Source organism: Amblyomma mixtum, chromosome 9 (genome assembly GCF_055824585.1).
Source record: "Amblyomma mixtum isolate Tamu chromosome 9, ASM5582458v1, whole genome shotgun sequence".
Lineage (NCBI taxonomy): Eukaryota > Metazoa > Arthropoda > Arachnida > Ixodida > Ixodidae > Amblyomma > Amblyomma mixtum.
Genome location: NC_143020.1, coordinates 86,708,718 through 86,720,870, shown reverse-complemented (window position 1 = coordinate 86,720,870; position 12,153 = coordinate 86,708,718). Strand labels below are relative to the sequence as shown.

The 12,153-nt window shown below is 44.6% G+C and overlaps 1 long non-coding RNA gene across 1 annotated transcript; it reads right to left on the bottom strand.

The window, feature by feature from the left end:
* Positions 1–1,785: 1,785 nt before the first annotated feature.
* LOC149329994 (uncharacterized) lies at positions 1,786–2,362 on the bottom strand. Its single transcript, XR_016285495.1, has 2 exons — positions 2,152–2,362; positions 1,786–1,861 (listed from the first exon to the last, which is right to left on the bottom strand). It is a non-coding gene; the product is annotated as an uncharacterized LOC149329994 (long non-coding RNA).
* Between the last annotated feature and the right edge of the window lie 9,791 nt (positions 2,363–12,153).

Below are 12,153 nucleotides of genomic sequence, written 5' to 3'. Positions count from 1 at the left end.
TCGGAATTTCTGGAGCCCTCCACTACGGTGTCTCTCATAGCCTTGGTCGCTTTGGGACGTTAAACCCCATAAACCTAAACCAACCATTTACGAAATGACAGAGGCGGACAGCAGCGCATAATCAAACAATCGGCAAACACAGTGCGAGCTGAGAGCTTTACCAATTCTGACTCGCCAGCCAAAGTTTGCTACTAGAGCATCGAGTCTCAACGATGGAAAGCAGGAATTTAACTTTCCTCTTAGCTTGCTAGACTTCGTCGGCTCGAATTTTTTCTCCCAATCCTGTGGAGCCAAACTTTCTGTCACACAATATCGTTCTTCGCAAGCGGCACTGAAAACAATGCCAGACATTTTCGTGACTGGGTTGAGCACCCAAAGGAGCAATAGCCTGGCATTTCGGCTGCTGCTGCGGGCACAAAAAAGTGCCCGAAAAACTAAAGTGACTTCCAGCAAACAACGGCATTTGTAAAAAAAAGGCCCCGCCGCTGAATGTCCCTCACCAGCACAACTATACCAGCAAGAAACGTAGCATGCAAGCGCCGTCGAACTATGCAGCCGGACGACTTAGGAAGAATATGGTGGAACGGAACCAGTTCCCCACCGGAAGTGGGCGCTGTCCAATAATGTGCATCGGCGGCGCCGCAAACGTTTTCTGTACTTAGCTTTTTTTAGAAAAGCTCATAAAGGGACTTTAGGGCAAACCACCGGGTTTCTCCGCAAAGAAATTCCCTGATTGGTCGAGAGGGTCTTGACGTCATCAGGAGCCCCAAATGTGAAAATCTTAAAACCTAAGAGAAGCAACGGTCACATACCGAGAAACCACGGAAGGCTACAGACTCAATAGAAGGAAATTGCCACACCCCAGTCAAATCGCTCTCACCAAAGGAAGCAATGGCCAAGAGGAAGATACAAAATAACAGCTACTTTTCGCCAGAAACCTTAGGTATATACAATCAGCACAAGGTAGAGGACAGGGTATGTAAATACTGTGGTGAGAAAGGTACTTTGGCACACATATAACTATAGAATGAGCCAGCTCCCCAGGGGCTGTGGAGTTCAATCATGAAACAGTCTGGGACGATTTGCTGTGAAGCGAGAATCCCGCTATGCAGAAAGAATTCATCAGCCTGGCGGTATGTGTTCTACATTAATTCGGAGCCCTCCACAACGGCGCCTCTCAGAGCCAACATGTGTAGCTTTGAAACGTTAAAACTCAGCATGACATACGCACCATAATGTATTTATTGTCATTTGCATACTGAAAGCAGCTCACACAACGAGTCGAGTCTTGACCCTTCATTCTGAAAAGCTGTTGCCTCAAACACAATAAAATATTGGTTCAACAAGTTATCCAATACCCGCCGCGGTGGCTCAGTGTTTAAGGCGCTCGTCGACCGAGCCAGAGCACTCGGGTTCGAACCCGACCGCGGCGGCCGCGTTTCGAGGGAGGCGAAACGCAAAAGGCGCCATGTCTGTGCATGTTAAAGATCCCCTGGTGGTCGAAATTATTCCAGAGACCTCCACCACGGCACCTATTTCTATCTTCCTTTTTTCCCTCCCACCTTCCCCCTTCCCTTAGGACATGATTCAGGTGTCCACCAAGATGTGAGACAGATACTGTGCCATTTCCTTTCCTCAAAAACCAGTTTTAAATTGTCCAATTTTGCAATGTTGACAGAGACCAGCATTTTCCCTTCAGCATATGGTGGAAGAAAGCGGCGTTAAAAAGAAATGAAAGAATTATCTCAGCACTTCACAGTATCTGGCAGTTCTTTCGATACTCACGGGAGTTGGCCTTTCTTGGAGGTTTAGCAAAGAGCCGATTTCGGTTTCATAAATTTAGGAAGCGATGGTTTCCGTTCTGCAAAATTACAGGTAAGAGCCGTGAGTGCTTTCGGCAATTCTTTTTCTGTTTCTATCACTTTTTATACTAGCAATCAGCGATATCGGTTTGGTGCACGATTGTGTGCTGTTGATCCTGACCCCAAAAAGTTCTCATTCTTACTCATGCACTTTTCTAATATGCACAGCTGTTGTGTTTGAAAACTGCGTCATTTTGGTAGATGAAATGCATTAACCGCGGAAAACTGTTGAAGCAAGACATATTTTCAAACACCTCAGAAGAAAGGCAACAAAAAAGAGTTCACTCACCCTGTTTCACCGTCAGCTCGTACTTCCCATTTATATTCGCGTACCGCGATTTCGTGTATTTCGAAAGGCCCTTCCATTTTCTGTCCGTCAAGTGGTGACCAATTTCTGCACAGTCATCTTCGCTCTCCATCTCAATGAACGCACGAAAGACTCACTCTAAGCGAAGATCTCTCTCAGCTTGCGTGCGTCAACTCACGCTCGAAAAGGCTGTCGTCCATTGCTGTTATGGTGGCCACCATAATGCTGTCGTCGGTTTGAGCCACCTAGTGGAGAGTCGTTTTAGAGCTTAACGGTGTATGCAAGGGAAATACAGCTTAGGCACGCAGAATCATTTTGTTTGCTAACAAACAACAAGTAATTTCTTTCGAAAGGTTTTGTGATAAATATTGCGTACACTTCTCATGCATTATGAACACGTGATTACAAATGATCACAAAGCCAGTGCAGCGCTTGGCTAAGTCTGAGTACCCATCTGGCCACATAGTCACTCAGGCAACAACGACAACAGCAACAACTGATTTGGTTTGGTTTTATGGGGTTTAACTAGTTTAACGTCCCAAGGCTATGAGAGACGCCGTAGTGGAGGGCTCCGGAAACAACAACAACTGTTTATGATAGTACAGAGGCTAGCCTCTGTAATGATAGTTTATGGCGGCCATGGAGGAAAGAAGGCATGGCTCATTCACACTTGCGAGTCGCGCAGGGCGTGCTACTCGCATCGCATGTAAAATAGCATGCGACCTGGGAGCAGCTCGCGACTACCGATGTTCACACTAGGAAGGCGACTACGTGAGTCGCCTTCTCGTTCTGTTCTCGTTCCAAGCGAGAACCATCGGGAATGTGGTCGTTCGCGCCTCTCACTTGCTCGCGCTTGTCCCGAGGCATTTTGTTGTATCGCACCTCGGCTCAACGAAAGTATGTTTTACGGCGACCTCAGCGAGGAGGAAGACGTCGTCACTGTTCTGATGTGCTCTGCGACCGCGCAAGCTCTTGCTGCGCGCGCGCGTACGGCACAGAAAGAGCGGCGACGGCGTTGTTGGTGGGTTCGACCCTGCCTCCGATCGCGGATAGTGGCCGGACATGCAAGCCGCCTGCTACCGCAGCTGCAGGCGCACGATGAAGAATACCACGGAGAGTAAGTTTTCATTTGTTTCTTTATGGTGCAAAGCACAATCTTTGCAACCTTCCTTCAATCCTTTTTTTCTCCTTTGCGCATTGCAGCTTTCTCCGGATGCCGCCTCGGACTTTCGACACACTCCTGGATCTGGTGCGAAGTTCTATAACTGTGTGGGACACCAGGTTCAGGAGTGCGATTTCAGCGGCTGGCCGTTTGGCTATGACAATTAGGTAACCCGCGTTGGTGGCCAAATCTGTCTGGTGAGCGAGTGCATTGTCAGTTCTAGTCACCAAGATCAAGCCGCACTCCAGATCTGGTTATGCAATTCCATTGACACGCGGAGTTTTAATTTTTTGTTTAACCCGGTGGCGAAATTGCGCAGCACCAGGATTCAAACCCCTGTCCTTTTTGCATGTGAGGCGAATGCTCTCCATCTGTGCCATTGTTGCATCCTTGCATCGTTACTTGGTGTCGCACATTCTTTATTAGATGAATTTTGCTAGCTGAAGTAAACAGCAAAACTCATCACAGTCACAAATATATCCTTGCAAGCTTTCGGCTTTTCGAACAGCGGCTCAAGCTACATCTGAAGTGCCATGCTCACAGTCAGAGTCCTAATCCTCTTCTTGTAAATGAAGTCACACTTACTGCTTTCAGTATCATGTCAAAATTTATGGTATTTGCACTTTGCATCCCTCTCACTGCCAAAAAGCAGCACATCAATTTTTAGTGTCCCTGAAGCTTAAGTCTTCCTGTAATGCCATGGTCGGGTTCAAAAGAAGCGGTGGAAAGGGAATTTTCTTCCTGCAATACATTTTTGAAAACAGTGAGCAACTAGTGTCATGTGAAGTGAGAAGTACTACAGAAAAATTAGTAGCTAAGCATGGGGTGCAATCTGCTGATGCGTAATTATTTCAGAAACTATTTTGAAGTGAAGATGGTAAATCGGAAGCTTGAGAAGTGAATGCGTTAAGAGTACATTGGTTATCTTGCCTTCACATTACATGCTCTACCCATGCCTGTTTCGCCGCCGCGGTGGCTCAGTGGCTATGGTGCTCGGCTGCTGGCCCGAAAGACACGGGTTCGATCCCGGCCGCGGCGGCTGAATTTCTTTGGAGGAGAAATTCGAGGCCCGTGTGCTGTGCGATGTCAGTGCACGTTAAAAAACCCCAGGTGGTCGAAATATCCGGAGCCCTCCACTACGGCGTCTCTCATAGCCTTAGTCGCTTTGGGACGTTAAACCCCATAAACCATAAACCACAACCATGCCTGTTTCTTCTTCTTGATTTCAACTAAAATACCATAATTCATCTTTGTTTACTCACCCACTCTGCTCTTATCTGGTCTCTTAACGTTGCACCTACCATTTTCCTTTCTATAGCTCACTGATTTGCCCTCAACTGAAGTTCAGCCCTTCACGTGAACTTGCACGTTTCTGCACTTAGGTGAGTACTGGCAACATACAGCTGGTATACACTTTTCTCTTGAGGGATACTGGTCATCACCATCATCTGCCTGACTGCGGCCACTGCAGGGCAAAGGCCTCTCCCATGTCTCTCCAATTAACCCTGTCCTTGGCTAGCAGCGGCCAACGTATCCGTGCAGAGTTGTTAATATCATCTGCCCACATAACTTTTTGCCACCCCCTGCTACACTTGCCTTTTCTTGTAACCTGCTCTGTTACACTTAAAGACAAGCGGTTCTCCTGCCATTGCATTACATACCCTGCCCAGGCCCATTTCTTCCTCTTGATTTCGACTAGGATGTCATTAATTCACGTTTGTTCCCTCACCCACTCTGCCCGCTTCCAGCCTCTCAACATTACACCTATCATTTTTCTTTCCATAGCTCGCTGCATTGTCCCTAACTAAAGCTGAGCCCTTTTTGTTAGCTTCCATGTTTCTTTCCCATAGGTGAGTAACGGTAAGATACAGCTGTTACATATACTTTTCTCATAAGGGATACGGGTAAACTGCTATTAATCACCTGAGAGTGCCTGCCAAGTGCACTCCTCTCCATTTTTATTCTCCTAGTTATTTGACTCTTATGGTGTGGCACTGGAGTCGCTGCTTGTTTTAGATAGCAGTATTCTCTTGAACATCAATGAACATCGATTTTGATAAAACTGCACTGATGTCTTTCTGTGACAAACATTATCCTTCCCTTCTTAGTTGCTCTTTCAGCGGCCGTGCTGTAGATAAGGTTTCTGAGTAAAAGTTGTTTTGCTGTCATTTTTGCACGTAACATGTCATGGTCTAATCACATTGATTACGCATGTATGCTAGCTCTAACAAAACTGGATTATCTATAGTGAACACTAAACAAAAGACACAAAGATCACTGTTATGATCGTGACCTTTCATCCTTTTGAACACTTTTTTCCTAGAACTTGTTCTCACTCTCTTCATGTTGTCACATTTAATCACTAATAATCGTACATTGCATTATTAGTTAGAGGCGTGCTCTCAAATAATTATTAAATATGCTTTGTGCCGGAATCATCAGTGGGAATAGATCATGATCTAAACTTTATAATCTATTACACATGTACTATATACCACATAATGTCGTGCAATGGTTCCACCCCATTTTCGACAAGATAATTGTGAAAAAAATATGGTAATATGTTTTATTTCGTGTATGGGCAGTACCTTCAAAATTCACATCAGGATTAGAAAAAATAAGTGTGGCCCTTACCTGAGTTTATATGCTTTGCTCCAATTCAGTTCTTCCCCCGCTCTGTCAAAGTCTGCAATTCATTACTTGGGTCCATTCGCTGATGTTCATCTCAAACTTCTGCATCTGCCATTCAAGGTGCATAATCACTGCACATCTGAGCCATGGTGGCCATTTGTCAATTTTCTCTTTTGTTTACCCTGTCCTTTCTCTGCACTGTATTTTTTGTTTATGAAACTACTCAGTCGTTCATCTCTGTTATACTAAAATGTTTACTTTATACATTTTCAACGCTTTCCTGCCATAGCAGTCGATGCATTGCAGTATGTATAAATAAATAACTGGTCAAATGTTTAGGGGAATCCCCCAAGGTGGAGTGGATTTGTAATAAGGCACTAATTACTCATTGGCATCCACCCAAGTGCAGCCATACGGCTAGAAAGGAAAGCTATACAGCTTTCTCAGAAACTGTGTAGCTCAGTTGGTAGAGCGACTGCTCCGGTGAAGCGGTGGTCCCGGGTTCAAACCCCGGACCAGTACGAATTTTTCTTTAACTGCGAAGTTTCTGAGAAAGCTGTATAGCTTTCTTTTGTAGCCAAATGGCTGCGCTTGGGTGGATGCCAATGAGTAATTACTCCCTTATTATAAATAAATAACTACACAAATAAAAAACTTGGAGGACACCTAATTGCCATTAGCTGTGACAATGGGATAGCATGAGAACCTTGTCTATGCACGACCACACATGCCAGAGTGGAGAGTGACATTTCCCTCTCCACTTCACCTGTGGCAAAGTGTGACACCGATGGTGGGTCCAGGGACATGAGGCTCTTCTTACGGTATCACATAATAAATAAATAGAATCGAGGAGCACTCAGTGAATGGTTAGTTGGCGTGACATGATTTCTTAACAGAAAACCTGTGAAAGCTTTGGGACATAAAGAGATGCAAACAGGACAAGCACAGACTTTCAGATAGTTGTACTTAGAAGCACCTGTGTTCTTCCTGACCGAGTTTCTTCCATGTCCCGTATTCCTTGCATTAAATTTTCTTGTTCAGGAACCAAGTTGGATGGAGTTTGATCTGCTCCTTCCTGGCATAAAATATTCCTTTGATTTTCTTCACTGAGACAAAGCTTTAATCCAAGGATCATATTGCACTTAATGAATACAATCGTGTCTTAGATCATGACTCTTGCTGCTACTCTGCACTGTGTGGTTGCTTGAACTGGGCCCTTTTTTTGCAGGCATGCCCGTCTACCACTGCAGCGAATTCAGCAGTGGCGGACCGAGGCAGTGAGTTGAGCTTCCGATGCGGGAGCTAGTGGAGTGGAATCTCATTAACTTGGACTTGCGTTATTCACTTTTCCAATTCATTCATCAGATACCACCGGCCACCTTTTTCTCTTGCGAAGTTGCGACATAAAGTTACTTTGATAGATTTATCGATTGGCTGACTGGTTGATTGATTAATTGACCTACTGACTGATTGATTGATTGATTGATTGATTGATCGCATGAGGCTTCTCATCGGCTTCTGGTAGGTAGGGTGAAGCCTCTGCTGTGGTAGAGGTTGGTGGGAGGGTGACTACTCGAGGGTGATGGCTTCTGCCCTTTGCCCTCAGACATCACTGGTGCTAATTTGTGAAATGGTACTACGGTTAAGTCTGTTCGAAACCATTTCACTACGCCCTGCATAGTTATCATCAGAACTTCTCCCTCTTGTCTTATTTCCAACCGCAGGTCTCCTCTGGAAATAAACAGCCTACCATGAGCTGCCTTCTCCGTCAATCGGTTCATTTCCTCTGTCTGGAAACCAGACACACAACGAAGCAGGTTCCGTGCCCTTAATTTTTTTTTCTTTTGGAAAGGGCACGTCGAACACACGCACACATGCTCAAGGATGTTCTATCTTAAAAAAAAAAGGGTGCGTAAACCTGTGTGGGTGCTGTACAACTCTTAAAAGAACTTTGAAATTGTCCACCAAGCGTGCGTGTAATTTGGTGTGAGTTATTTGAGATTTCCAATAAAAAATACTTGCAACTTCATGTGCATCCTTATGGTTGTGAATGTGATTACTGTCTCCAAAACTTCAAAATTATCCAAACTGCCAATCGCCACTTTGGTGAAAAAAATTACTGGTGATTTTGCAGTGCTGTTCATGAAACATTGTGCGAAAGCAGGTTTTCGATCGGAACCCGTATGTAGGCAAACAGAAGACGGATGTGCTCAGGATGCTGTGCAACAAAATCCTCCATGTTCGTGCCTATAGACTTCACAAACCACAATGCACCCTTCTAACCGTCCCATAACGTAAACACATTCGCTGTTCCATATGGTATGCAGCATTAATGCATAAATCGTTTCATGAACTAGCTAATACGTATAAGTCGTCCTATACCCTTCTGGTAAGCAGCCATAATTTTTTACGCTTTCTACTAATATGGGCCAGGAAATTGTTAGTGCCCAGATGGGTGCGAACATGTATACCGCTATAAAACATGGCTACATTTACTGCCTAGAGGCAGCAAAGATGACTACCTGGAGTGCATGGGTGCTGTATGCAGGCGAAGGAGTCTTTAAAAAATGTGTACTCCATCTGATTGTCAAAACGAAATGCTTTTCAGGAAATTATTTAGCACATTCTATGGTGCCTCATAGAAGGCGCTAGCCACACTCAGGCGTCGACCAGATCTGACTGTACATGCTTGCATTCAATGTGTCCAGCACTGACCACCCTGGCTGCTTTCGCAACTGTAGGAGCCGTCACTCTGAACCGTTTCTCCTCTGCCTGAGCAAGGCTGCAAGCGTTCCTCACTGCTTTTAGTGCTTTACGGGCACTGAGTTCCTCCACCTGTCTTTCCCGCCCCGCTCATCTGTGGTCTCTTTCGCTGCTCGATGCATGGCGACCCATCGACGCCCGTTTTAAGCCTTAACCACGTGTTATGCCACCTTCATGCCTTTGCCTGCATGTACATAATGAGCTGCCGTTGGGTGGCGCAGGCCTCTTTCCTATCTCTTAATTGTGCGAGGTGCCCCGAAATCGAGACGGCTGTGTACTGTATCACGTGACCACCCCGTGCACCTGTTTCCTGCAACCTTTTCCGAGCGGCTTGTCTCTCCGTAGAAGTGACCACCTTGCTCATCATGCAACGTTCGTTGGTGCCCACTTGTACGACGCCACCAAACGCTTTGAAACGCCTCTGGGACTCTATGCACTTGTGAAAATGAAAACTGGTTTGAAGGAAATGAAAATTGTAGTGACTTGCTTATTTTTCAACCGTGCGTAGGAAGTGAAAGAAGAAAGACGTACTGTAGTGGAGGGCTCTGGAATAATTTTGAGCACCTGGTGATCTGAACGTGAACCGACGTCAATCAGTGCACGGGTGCCTTTCTGCGCACCCGCCGTGGTGGCTCAGTGCTTAGGGAGCTTCGCTACCGAGCCATAGTACAGGGGTTTGAACCCAGCCGCGTTTTGAGGGAGCCGGAACGCGAGAGCTTGCCGTGTGCTATGCGATATCGGCGCAGGTTAAGACCCCAAGTGGTCTGCGTTAGTCTGGAGCCCTCCACTATGGCTCCTCTTTTTTTATTCTTTCGCTTCCACCTCCCTCAGTCCCTTAGCTCATGGTGAGGTTCAATAGCTCAGCAAGAAGTGAGGCAGTTACTGCGTCTTTCACTTCCTGATAACCAATCTTTTTCTTTCTGCGCATCTGTGTTGGGATTATGAGTAGTTTAGAGGAAAGGTGCTGCAGCAGTCTTACACTGTGTGGGGGCCTAGACCGTCTGTTAATGAATTAAGAAATGGAAAAAGGGACAGATTTAAAAAGCATTCGTTTACTCTTGCTCTCACATGGCTTAAGTGGCAGCATAGCATAAGCATAATCAATTTTACAGCGAGAGCCTTTAATGGGACCCCATCCAGAGTAGGCACGTGTAACTGAAGGCCATTGTAATCATTGTCCTAGGAATCTGCCAGCCAAGACAGAAAAGGCAGAATAAAAAGAATAGAAAGAAGACGAAAAAGGAGAAGAAAGAAGATGCAGTAAAGCACAGAAGTCAAAAGACAGAGAGAAAGAAGAAAGGGGGTGAGTTGAGGGACATCACGGCTTTAGCCGGATGTTTTAACAAAGCTGTAGCGTTGTTTAGCCAGCTTTTTTATTTTTTACTGTGAGAGCATTATACCAATAGCATTCTGCAAAATTGTGGTATAGTGTGTGTGAACTCGCAGCGAGTGAAGCCTGCATTCGGGCAACATTTCATTCAAAGTTCCTTGGGCATATATCTGTAAACACTTTTCTTTTTTGAAGGGTAAAATAAAGCCATGAGTTCCGTGGTGTTAACGTGCGTGGCCTTGATCGCTCCTCGGAATGTACCGGTCAGGAATGACATCGATTTGTGCTGGTTTGCCAAATCGAAGCTTTCAATGGTGAAGCTTTCAGGAGTAAGTTTTGTCGGAAGCAGGGATTTTTTTAGAAATTCCATCTGTGCTCTGGAGCGGATGAGAGAGATGAGTCTATATGTAGTTGTGACACTTCGTCTAAGTATCCCGTCATCACCCTTACGGCGGGCGGAAAAAGGAGCTCAATTATTGCCACTATAGTTTTGTGTCAGTTGGTATAAGGAGGTTATAGTGCTTGCTGCAACACAGTGCACAAAACACACACTACTGAATGATCATCCTTGCAGGATTCAAGCTTGCGTCACTTACCTTGGTAAGTCTATACGTGAGCAGAAGGTCTTCTGTAAATCCTAGCGTAAATCAGGTATTCTATAGTCGGATACAACAAAGAGAAGTATGGACACCTGATGTGTGTTTTCTTCTTTGTAATGGTGTGTAAGGCATTATTATACATGAATTAAAACATGGTATTCTCCTATGACTGCTGAATAGTTTATAATCGAATTTCTTTCTCCTCCTGTTTCGATTTCAACAGCCGAACGATGGCTGTGACGTCAAACAGGTTATAGGTCATGTGAGGCATGAAAAACTGCAATATAATCGGTGCTTCTATATTCATTGTCATTCCAGGTCTTGAGAAAGGCTGCCTTCATCACTGTAATAAATTAAAATGATGAAGTAGTGATTATACTGCACTTTTTCCATGCCTCACATGACCTGTCACCTCTCTTTGATGCCACAGCCATCGTTTGGCTGTTGAAGCCGAAACCGAAACAGCATGGCAGAAATATATGATTATAAATTATTAAAAAGTCGTAGGCAAACAGTGCATGGTGATTCATGCATAGTAGTGTGTTCCACATCATTGTACAGAAGAAAACATGCCACCAAAATTAGGTGTTTATAATCGAAGCTCCGCCTACATTCATGACCGCCGCACAGATTTCCTCCACGACAAAAAAATAGCCCGTTGTTAAAACCTTTCTTCTTACCTAAACAAAAAACTAATCACAAGAAAAAATTATAAGGTCTAGAATTTTGATAACTGGCAGGTTTTGTTTATTAATGCGATTGGCCAGCAGTGCGATACAGTACGCCGCAACCCGAGGCCCAGTGTCAGAAACTGCTGTTTTTCAAGTTGTATCCCTCTTTATAATACAGCAAAACTGAAAGCATGATCCAGCCAGATTTTTCTTTTTTGTTTTATGTTAATCAATATTGTTTCGTCACTATTGCCCTGGGTTCTACCAAAAAGACAAAGCTATATGAATAGCTCATACAGTTGACACATTCATGGCGGTCAGATCCATGTTATGGTGATCAAGGATCATGTGCTTTTTTATTTTTCTTTTTAATATATATTGCTAGTTGCAGGGATGTTACAGGGTGGGTTCGAAACCCGAACGCTATATACACCTCAGAAGGAGTTAATATCCACAACCATAAACAACAGTAAAAACTAGAATAAATAGCTCAAATGCCAAACTTGTCGCAACTCATTTGCACTGTCAAATGCCGCGAACAAGAGAACATAGTTCAGCGCAAACACACTAAACACCAAATGCTAACAACAGCGGGCAGTGTAGTGAAAGTGATGCGATAACAGTGTCAAGAGACACAGGCATCTTTGAGTCAAGTGTGAAATAACAAAACAGTAAACTTTCAAAATGGTGCAAGAGGAAGTATCCTGCACTCCCACCTTTTCTTAGTTTTTGGCTCATGCAGAGTTATGGGTTTCAACGAAACAATGAAAAACCAATTTCTAAGCATAACACAAACAACAAGACAAAAGCGTAAACAGAATACGATGA